The sequence below is a fragment of the Lactuca virosa genome, chromosome 5, assembly GCF_052849685.1.
Source record: "Lactuca virosa cultivar CGN04683 chromosome 5, Lactuca_virosa_CGN04683_v6, whole genome shotgun sequence".
Taxonomy (NCBI): domain Eukaryota; kingdom Viridiplantae; phylum Streptophyta; class Magnoliopsida; order Asterales; family Asteraceae; genus Lactuca; species Lactuca virosa.
This window is the reverse complement of record NC_136430.1, coordinates 126,304,825-126,316,511: the sequence shown is the minus strand read 5'-3', so window position 1 is coordinate 126,316,511 and position 11,687 is coordinate 126,304,825. Positions and strand designations below refer to the sequence as shown.

Below are 11,687 nucleotides of genomic sequence, written 5' to 3'. Positions count from 1 at the left end.
TTCAGAAAGTCTTTTCCAAATTTGATGATCTGAAAGAGGTTTTGCTGCTTGCACCGGTTCCGAGATTCACCGATGCAAGAGGGGGAGAAGGCCCAAGCAGAAGATGGAAACCAGCCACCGAATTCACACTCTGGGATGAGGATCTGGATTCCGAAGATGACTTCCGAACAACAATCCTTCCACTCCAGACCTCCTCTCAAGCAAAAATATGGATGGTCTCAGGAGGAAATTCATAAGGCATTAGAGGACATCGTCCGGATTCAAGCTTTAAAAGACAATCCCGATCCGATACGTGGCATCTCTCCTCTTTGTCGTGAAGGCATTCTTCAAGCACAGGAAATCATTCCAACTCTTTACTACGACCTTCCCACCAATGACACCGACCAACTGGATCTTCCTCTCTCTCCTTACAGCAAATTCTACACTAAGTTTGCTCCGCTTCACCCAACCGATAATCCGGAAGTGATCATCCGGACAAAGCGAGTCAAAACCTTATATGCAAAGAATGCTCAACCCTTCAAGGAAGTGTGGACAAGGAAGAGGATCACCAAAGTTCAAGGCTTCGGAAGAAAAATTTTAGTAAAATTTGAGCTGAACTGTCCCCTATTCCGTTTCCACCTCCTCCGGAACAAGCCAACGCCCCGGACCGTTACTGATGCAGATTTTCCTTCAATGAATCCGAACGACATCCTCACCCTAGCTGCTTATTTCAGAGAAAATAAAAAGGATGACATCAGTATGGGTGCTTACCACGCAACTCTCAGCTTTCTAAAAGATTATGTTGCTGAGTTCTGCCGATGTGACCACGAACTTGCACACATCTACGGAACAGAACAATTTGTTGCCACGATCGACTTCGTTCTTCCGGAAGCTGAAATTCTTGCAGATGGTCCGATTGAAGAATCGGTTTTAAGGTTTGTCTACACCACCAGAAGAACAAACAAGAAGGACTTCTTCCGAGTCCTTGACAAACACCTAGTTCCGACCAAAGCTCTAAAGAATTTCATATCCCGGGCGTCCAAGTCTGATGCTCCGGAACAGGTCAAGGCAAAGTTTGTAAGTCAATTGGCGTGGTACATTGCGGTGCGAGAATGGTTGTTCAGAGCCTACACCTTCATCAAGGAAGAAATGAACTAAGCTTGTTGGATTGCTAAGTTCGCTTAAGGGGAGATTGTTGGAACCTGAAAGTGAACCTCTAGCAATCCTAAGTCCTTATTCCGAAGTGTATGGATTCCGAAATAAAGAGTGGTCCGGAACCTGTCCGGACCATGTGAGAAAGAGAGAAGAATGAAGGCATTCTGGAGCTGATCCTCATGTCCGGAATGCATGCTGATCCGGAACTAACCTTCATGTACGGAATGATACTTGTCCGGAATGAAGTGATTTTGTCTTTTGTGCATTTATTACTTTTGTCTTGTATTTGATGTAACGTTTCATAGGACTTAGTCTAAAGTTGTATTTGGACAATCAGAATGTCAGACTTATGTCTTTTGTCCGGTCTTATGTAAACACTTGGGTTAATTCGCTGTAGCATTCTCTCCTATAAATAGGAGCATTCAATACAAGTCAACAACGAATCTTTTACTCACTTTTTAGCATTTACTCTAGCATATTCAAAACATTCTTCTTGTTCTTCATTTGTTAGCTTTACCTTGATCATTTACTATTATTCTTCATTTAATGGCTTGATTATTTGTTGAACATATTATCTAAGACTTGATTGGTCTTTCCAGCCTTGACTTGAACATCTTTTAGTAAGTAGGCATTGATCTTAAGCATTCACTCAAGGTTTGAGTTTTCAAACCTTGTCCCTGCACATTGATCTTGTTCTCACAGTCTCTTACAAATGAATGTCTATCTCAATATGTTTGGTGCGTTGATGTTGAACAGGGTTGACCGAAAGATAGACCACTGAAACATTGTCATAATACACCAATGTAGCAGTCTTAAGAGGAGTATGTAGCTCAAGAAGAAGATTATCCCACCATCAAGCCTCAACAACAACATTTGTCACACCCCAGTACTCCGCTTTAGCGTTGGAGCGAGAAATAGTTGGTTGTCGCTTAGCGGACCAAGAGATCAAATTGTCTCCTAAAAAGACACAATATCCTGAAGTAGAACGTCGTGTGTCTGGACAGCCACCCCAATTGACATCTATATAATCAATGAGTTGAGAAGGTGTGGATCTGTTTAAGTGTAAACCAAGATTTGGAGTGCCTTTCAAATACCGAATAATCCTTTTTAAGGCATTCAAATGTGGTTCCCAGGGTGCATGCATGAACAAACAAATTTGTTGAACAACATAGGCTATATCAGGTCGAGTGAAAGTTAAATACTGAAGGGCACCGGCCAATTGACGATAAGTTGATGCGTATTGAACGAGATCACCGTCGGTTGCGCTGAGTTTGGAATTAGTATCAGTAGGTGTAGCAACGGGTTTGCAATTCTCCATTTTAGCCCTTTTGAGGATTTCAGTAGTATATTTCTGTTGAGACGGGAACATACCACACGATGAGTAACTGATAGAAATACCCAAGAAATATGTGATTTTCCCAAGATCATTCATATCAAATTTTGTCTTGAGTGAAGATATGATTTCAGCTTTGAGTTGGGAAGAAGAAGCGGTAAGAATAATATTGTCGACGTAGACAAGTAGATAAGCATATTGGTTATTTCAATGAAAGGTAAATAGATAATTATCACTCTTGCTACATACGAACCTGATGCTAAGAAAGTATTGAGAAAACATTTGGTACCAAGCCCGTGGGGCTTGTTTCAAACCATATAGTGATTTTCATAACTTGCAAACATAACCGGGGCAAGAAGAGTTTGCAAATCCTAGTGGTTGATGCATATACATAGTTTCTCTAAGATTCTCGTGGAGAAATGCATTTTTGACACCAAGTTGTTGAATTGACCACCTTCTACTTAACGCAAGATTGAGAACTATACATATAGTGGTAGGTTTAACCACTGGACTGAATGTTTCATCATAATCAACTCCCACTTCTTGAGATTTTCCATTAACTACCAGGTGTGCTTTGTATCTGTCAAGAGACCCATCTGCATGAAACTTATGTCGAAAAATCCAATGACACCCAACAATATTAGTATCCATGGTTCTAGGTACCAAATCACACATGTTCTGTTTAAGTAATGCATTAAATTCAGCTGTCATAGCACTATTCCAATTGGGGTCAAGGAGGGCTGACTTTGGTGAGTTAGGGGAGAGATAGAAGCAGAATGTAGTGCATAATTTGGATTAGGTTTATGAATGTCACTGTGAGATCGAGTATGCATCAGGTGATGAGGAGGTGGGATGATAACCGGTTGAGGAGTTAGCTATTCGACGATGATAGGGCTGTCTGGAGGAGTTTAAACTTGTGGGATGATAGGGGGTGTTGGAGGGCAAGGACTGGTAGGTCTCGGCAATCGAGAACTCGCAAGGAGGGGTCCGAGGAGTTATTGGAACCATTGGGAGTAGTGGTACATGAGTTTTATGAGTGGTAAGAGTTATAGGGGGATTGGAATATTTTCAAGAAAGTCATAAGAAGAAGGTGGATAAGAGAAGGGATTTTGATATGGGAAGGTATGCTCGTGGAAGGTTACATGACGAGAAATTATAGGTTTGTTATTTGAGATGGTATGGCATAAATATCCACGATGTTTAGGTGGATATCCAAGAAAGAGAGAAGGTATGGAACGAGGTGTTAATTTGTGTGGGTAGTGGTGGATATGTTACAATAACCTAAGCATCCAAAGGTTCTTAGATGAACGTTGGTGGGTTTTCGAAGGTAGAGGATTTCGGTTAGGTATTTGTTTTAAATGGCGATAGATGGTAAGATATTAAGCATGGAGGTATTAAAGGCCAATAGGAGGGTGGAAGAGAGGCATGAAGAAGGTTTTGTACGACTCATGTTATTAATGGTACAAATGATTCTTTCGGCTTTACCATTTTGGGGTGAGGTATAAGGATATGTAAATCAGAATTGTGTATTGGTGTTGGTGAAAAGTTGGTGAAACATAGAATTATTAAATTATCGATTGTTATCACATTGGAGTGTTTTGATAATTCTTTGGAACTATGTTCGAATGATAGTGTGAAATTGTTGATATATTGTAAAAACTTGAGATTTGGTTTGTAATGGATATGTCCAGATAAATTGTGAGAAATCACCAAGCAAAACTAAATAATACTTATGACCAAGTTTAGATTCGACTAGTGAAGTCCATAAATCAGCATGTATAATATCAAAAGGAGCACTAGTAAATGTTTGAGATAAAGAAAATGGAAGACGACAATGTTTGCCTAAGGAATAGGCATTATACAAGTTATTGACTTTTAAACTAGAAGTTGGTAAACTAGACTTAAGTAACTAAAACCCAGAAGACCCGGGGTGACCAAAACGGTTGTGCCAAATTGTCGATGAAGTAGCGTAGAGTGCAATAGAGGAAGACTTGTCTTGGGTGGAAGTGAAAGGGTAGAGATCATCAGTACTGTTGTGACGACTGAGAACCATCTTCGTTATAAAATCCTTCACAAAGAAACTTAAAGGGTCAAATTCATCTGAAACCCAATTATCCAAACTAAATTTTCGAACAGAAACCAAATTCTTAATAATTTGAGGAACATGATAGACATTTTTGAGAGAGTAAGAACGATTAGGAAAAGAAAGAATGGTGGAACCTTGACCGCAGGTAGGAATGTTAGTACCATTACCGACTAGAATAGAATGCGGTTTACTTAATTTGTTGGTGTGGGAGAGAGTACATGATTCGTTAGTGAGATGAGAAGCGGACCTAGTGTCCATGTACCAAGAATTTTCTAGAGGATGTATTTTCATGGTGTGGAAAGCTGCATCGAGTTGAGCAGGGGTCATAGTTTGACCGTACTCAGACGAATAATGAGCTTGGGATGCATTTTGTTGTTGTTGGGCTCGTGGAGCTGGGCCGAGAAGACCCATATGTGGGCTTGGAGTTGTTGTCGGGTAAGGGAAAGGTGGGACAGCCCACTATGATGATTGATACTGTAACGCCCGTAGATCCGGGCTAGTCAATTTAGAGACGATAAGCATCAAAAATGACTTTTTGATGGAAGATTATTTAGAAGGATTAATCTTAACCAAGATGTAGTATATGTCTCAAGGTTTCCGGATATATAAAGAATGCCGAAATCCGAGTTATAACGAAGAAGTTATGACTTGTCGAAGTTTCGCGACAAACCGGCACGGTGCCGAATGTCGTAAAAAGTGAGTTTTTGATAAACTACTTTTTAGCCTTAGTGATCTAAACGAAACTTGTAGTGTTCGTTAAACCGAGAGTAGGTATAAAAAGAACGCCCAAATCTGACTTCGTATGAGGAAGTTATGATTTTTCGAAGTTTCGGCTTAGCAGTAGACAGCTAAAAACTCGAATTTTAGATCGAGTGATTTTTAGCCGACACGACCTAAACGAGAATCGAAGATCTCGTCATTAGTAGTACAACGGTAAAAAGTCTGACGAAAACGGACGTCGGATGAAGAAGTTATGAATTTTTAACGAATTTCCTGTCCCGATCTGTTAAAAATAATAATATAAAAATTAAAGTCAAAATTAGCAGACGAAGTCTAAACGGAAGTTGTAGAGCGTAATTTTACCTACGCGTGCTATAAAGAACGTCAAAAACGGAGCTCGTGTGCGAAAGTTATGGATTTTAGAAGTTTTGGCGCGAAAACCGAGAAATTTCGCATAGATAAGCTTCACCCGGAAATGCCACGTCACCCTCGCTGCATGCTTGCCACGTGTTCGAACTGCTGAGTCACCGGAGGCCAGCTGGCGAGGCGTGTCATGTTCTTCGCGAGTCCGAGGTTCGGTCCAATAGGAGGCTGCCCCGTGTCCGATCTCGGTGTGTCATCAGCAACGTGTCCGAACCGAGGTGCTGTCCGAAGCGGTCCAATCAGAAGCCTCCAGCGAGGCCCTCGCATGCGCAGCCATGTGCGAGCCCACGTGCGAGCCTTCCCTGCGAACCCTCGGATCTGCGACGCGTGGCTTCTTCTCATCCGTCCGATCAGCAGCTTCAGACCCTATAAATAGGAGGGTGCGAACCCTCCCGGCTAAAGTTAGAAAATTGGCAATTTTGGCCCATTTTTCAATATTTTGGCTATTTTCACGTCCCCCGAAGCCCCGGTATCGATTATAACCCCCGGAATACGCCCCGAAGTGCCCGAAGACCCGGAAAATTTATCTTTTCGGTTTCGAAGCCCGACCCTTCGCAGAGCCCGGTTTCTCAATAAAACTCCCGGTTTTATTAGAAACGATCGTTTTAGGAAACGAATTGCTGCCCGATTTTCATTAAATCATGTGAGTGTGTAGTTACTTTCATCTTACACATAGATATGAAGTATTTTATATAAAATACGTGATATGTGTATATATTATTTTATATAAAATACGTGATATGTGTATATATGTTGTTTGTTTATTTGAGATGGATGTTGAATGAATGTTTTATACATGTTTAAAATGATTTAAAATGTATATATATTTTATCTTCAAATATGTTGGGTAAAACATGGGTAGATAAAGTATGAGGGATAGAAGTACAGTATAGATGTACGTTGGTAGCTACGGATTTAGTATGTTGGCAGCTATGGACTTAGTGCCTGTTGTATAAACCTTGGCGACGATGTGACTTCGTGCCTATTAGATAAACCTTGGCGACGATGTGACTTCGTGCCTATTAGATAAACCTTGGCGACGATGTCACTTCATGCCTATTAGATAAACTCTGGCGACTATAAGACGTAGTGCCTATTAGATAAACCTTGGCGACGATGTGACTTCCTGCCTATTAGATAAACCCTGGCGACTATGAGACGTAGTGCCTATTGTATAAACCCTGACGACTATGTGACATAGTGCCTGTTGTATAAACCTTGGCGCCGATGTGACTTCGTGCCTATTTGACATAAATTGCTGAGGGAAAGCAATGTTGTCACCCCGATGTTTGTTTTATTTGACATAAATTGCTGAGGAAAAGCAATGTTGTCACCCTTTTGACATAAATTGCTGAGAGAAAAGCAATGTTGTCACCTCGATGTTTGTTTGACATAAATTGCTGAGGAAAGCAATGCTGTCACCATTTTGGTTGTTTATTTGACATAAATTGCTGAAGGAAAGCAATGTTGTCACCTTATTGGTTGTTTTATGTTAGGTTGTTTTGTTTGACATAAATTGCTGAGGGAAAGCAATGTTGTCACCCTGATGTTTGTCTTGTTTGACATAATTTGTTGAGGAAAGCAAAGTTGTCACCTTATTGGTTGTCTTCTTTGACATAAATTGTTGAGGAAAACAATGTTGTCACCCCTAATGAAAATCCTTAGGCTAGGTCCCTTGTGATAGTCGTTTTAGGGACGTAAGGTGAGGATAACGGGAATGGGTAATTAGGGTTGTTTTTGGTTGATGAAATTAACAAATTATTTGTTGATTGATAAACTTAAAGAGTTTATTATTTATTGTGGGTTGAAAACCCTATATGCTCACCAGGCTTCCAAGCCTGACCCACTCAGCTTTTTATATTACAGGTAGTGGACCCCGAGCATAGTCGGATGATGACAATGAGTGGTTTTTTGATTATAGGCCAGTAGTTGTAAATAACTGTGTAAGGCTTATAATGTCTTGTTTATGCTTTTGATCTGTATCGGAACATGACATCCCGAGGTTTTGTTATGAAATAAAAATATATATTTCTTAAAGAAAGGTTTTGATAAACTTTTATCATGTTTTGTTTTGGGGACCAATTTCGCAACATCTTTTAAAAAGATTTCTCTGATTTTATTTTAAAAAGCATAAACAAAATCGGTCTTTTCTGGCCGTGAAATTGGGGATGTCACAGATACCAAGGAAAAGGCCATGGATAGGTATTTTTGCGACAATTATTGTGATGCCCACGGCCTCAGCCCCGTCCTCGACTGTCTCAACCGCGGTTTGAACCCCGATAGCCTCCCCGACCACCACCGTGAAATGTGTAGTTGTTGTTTGTGAGATCAGATGGTTGGGAGGTGGTGTCAGTAGTTGTGTCTAGTTGTGTCTGAAGCTTTTTGAGTGACTAGAGCTTGGGGTGTATGAGCGGACTGATTGGTCTGACATTTTTCTTCAAGGAGAAGTTGAGAACACGCTTTGTTGAAGGAAGGTAGAGGCTCAGTTTGTTGGATAAGGGTGGCAACAGTATCATATTCTCCTTTAGTGAGACCAGAGATTAAATAAAGAACCATTTTAACTTCTCAGATAGGGTTACCTACGTTGGCCAATTGATCTGAGAGACTTTTGAGACGATTACAATAGTCATTGAGATTTGAGAAGGAAGCCAAACGTGTGGAATTAAATTGCTCCTCGAGGTAGACGACCCTTGTGGCTTTGTTGTCTTGAAAGATTTGTTCAAGACGATCCCAGAGATCTTGAGCACTGGCACCGGTTTTCATTATTGTTTGGGTTAATTCAATAGAGATGGTAGCGAAAATCCACTGTTTCACAGTGGCATCTAGGCGAAGCCAAGTAGATTCATCGATGTCAGTAGGTTTTGGAGATTTGGGGTTGATGTGGTCATTGACATTGTATGCACACATGTGGATCTTAAAAAGTTCCATCCATGATGTGTAATGGCCATCATTGTGATCCAAACGGATTTGGATGAAATTTTTGATATTATTCACACCAAAAGCGGGGCAAAAGAAAGAAGGATTTTGGAAGAAGAAGAGTCATTAGTCGTAGGCATTGTGAATGCAAAAGATTGAATGAGAAGAGTAGGGTATGGCTGGAAGAAGGAATGGTAGGGAAGAAGACTACGGTTTTATGGCTCTGATACCATAAAATAATATGAATTTTCCTTGCCTTCTCATTCATTCCGTATATGTATGCATGTATAGGTACAATCGAATCCCTATAATGAAGGGCAGAATAACTTCAAAAAAATAAATACAAATAATATCTATACAATATCAACTACTACTACTATAGTGACAATAACCCTATAATTTATTTCTCAATTAGAAAACACACTAATTTTATGAAAAATAAATGTTGGTTTTTCGTATTAAAGTAGAAGCCACCATTTAAAATGTACTTATTATATTTTTCTTTTCATAAAACTAAAACAAAAAAAAAAACATTACACCAACTTTTTTTCGTTGATATGTTAAAATTTTAATAAAATATTATAATATTTAAGAATAATGAAATTTTACATCAAAAAGTTTTTTGGAATTATATCTAAATTTATTTTTCTTATATAGCTTTAGAGTTTATCCCTAAACAAATACGTACTTTCAATTTCAATTGTTAGCCTTATGGGAAGGACCTCGTAAGACCACCCATAACAAGTAGACCTGGCAAAACATGACACGACACGAAAACCCGACACGAACCCTACACGAAATTAGCGGGTTAGGGTCAGAGATTTCGACACGTTTATGTAAACGGGTTGACACGACACGACACGATAATTAAACGGGTAGGGTTAGAGTCAAGACTTTCAACTCGAAGATGACTCGAATATGACCCGTTTAATAATATATTATTTATTATAAATTTCATATTTTTATAAGTATATTATATGTTATAGACTTATAGTGGGCAAACTTGAGAGTTAGAAGTAATATTCAAATTTTCAAAGTTACTTAATTATTTTTATAAATATATTGTATGTTATAAATTTCATATTTTTATAAATATATTATATGTTATACACTTTTAGTCATCCTCACCACCTATCCCTTTACTCTCTAACTTTAATTATTTTCATTTTTCCTTCTAAACTTACTATAAATTTTGTCATTCCATCTCAGAAATTCAGTGTTTCACTTTTTCCTTTTTGCTTCCAAAAATCCTACTTTCTAACATTTAAAATATTTCAACCCGACTTGACACAACATATTTACAAGGTCTAAACCTTAACTCGAAACCCGACACGAAAATAAACGGGCTGACACGGCACGACACGATAATTAAGCGGGTCGGGTTAGGGTCAAGCCCTTTCAACCCGTTTAATGTCTTGACACGACACGAACCCGACACTACACGACACGTTTGCCATGTCTAACAACAAGGACTTTCAAAACAAGTTACAATACCACATTCCAATTCGATGCCATGTAGACCAACACCCTTCAAATATTGAAATGCTTGCAAATGCACTTTAATATTAAACGATGGTTTCTTTTTTAATATCTAATTTAAATAATCATGCTTTTATTATATTAACCTATCTACCTTCTACCTTCTCTAATAAACAAAACCTTTAATGTGTCATATGTTCCATTTCTACCATGCTAACCAGCCACCACGTGTCAAATATGATATTTGTCACTATTTCACGTGGGAATATAAGTAAGAGAAAATGGTAGGAGAATATTTAATTTCTCTTTCATAAATATTAATGTAACCCCGATTTTTTTCAACTTGCTGCAATTTTCGATTTCATATAACATTCAATTTTTTTTTGAAACAATAGCAATTTACATTCCATGTTCAATCCTATAAATCGGCCACTTAATTAGTGACATTAGGGAAATTTGAATTTTGAATTCTACCTTCTTATATGAATACAAAATCAAGAACCAATGCATCGTTGTTTTTTTTTTCCTTTTTTGTAATTTGATAACTACGATGGCAATATATGATGACCAATCGGTAAGACTTTCTACGGTTAAAGCTTTAATTTGTATCTTTCGTCAACTCCAAGACTATCTACAGCCACCATCGCTCACCATGTTCTTCATCATTTGCAAATCGGTAAGACTATTCTCAGTTTGTACTTATCTTTTTTAATGCTTCAGTTATAATAAAAAAATACGTGTTCGTGGAATCGATTTAGTTGGTAATAGATTTGAATGTGCATGACAACCGTTCGATAAAATGCCTACATGAACCTGGAGTGTAGTTCTACTTTGGGTCTGCTCCACATTGTTTCTATAATTTTACTAGAGATAATCATATTTTTTCAAAGGTACATGCTTGAAATTTATAATTAGATTCATTTTTGAATTTGTCTTGGATATATGTAGTTGTGCCTGAAATATTTAATGTATTTTTTCCCAGGATGATGAAAGGTTAATCAATCTGACATGGTTCTAATAGAAGTTCTCCCCACATCAGTAAGTTCTTTTTTGTTTCAAATTTATGCACATTTTGGTTATGGACTTAGGGTAGTGTTTTTATTGGAGTTAAGCATGTTTCCTTTGTCCTTTATATCGATGAATTATGGCATCATTTTAATGGTTATGAAAAGGCGAACTAAATGCAAGGAACACGACAACAAAATGCAAGGCTACATCAATAATATGGTAGCAAACAAGGTGAAGGATCATACTTTCATCATTTTTTGTTACACCATTGTACTAAACATGACTCTTTTCTTTGTAGCTTTTTAGTGATTTGAGTAAAATGAACATTGCTATATCTCATTGGATATTTTTGCTATTTGGACTCATTAGCACTTGACCAAAAAGGACATGAGCAAAATGCGGAGTTCTTTCTATATCCTGAAATTAATTTGTCATCTGTTGAATTACTTAAATGCCCTTAGCTGAAAGAATGATTAATAACATAACTCCAAAAGGAGTTCCAGGTTTCTTAAGATGATTTTAGACAACTGTTAAATGAAAGTATGTTGCTATGTTTGTAGTTAAATTGTTTCATGTTAAAAGTAAGAA

At 38.2% G+C, this 11,687-nt stretch overlaps 1 long non-coding RNA gene across 1 annotated transcript; it reads left to right on the top strand.

The window, feature by feature from the left end:
• The first annotated feature begins 10,611 nt into the window (after positions 1–10,611).
• LOC145111816 (uncharacterized) lies at positions 10,612–11,414 on the top strand. Its single transcript, XR_013710353.1, has 3 exons — positions 10,612–10,767; positions 10,850–10,981; positions 11,074–11,414. It is a non-coding gene; the product is annotated as an uncharacterized LOC145111816 (long non-coding RNA).
• The last annotated feature ends 273 nt before the right edge of the window (positions 11,415–11,687 follow it).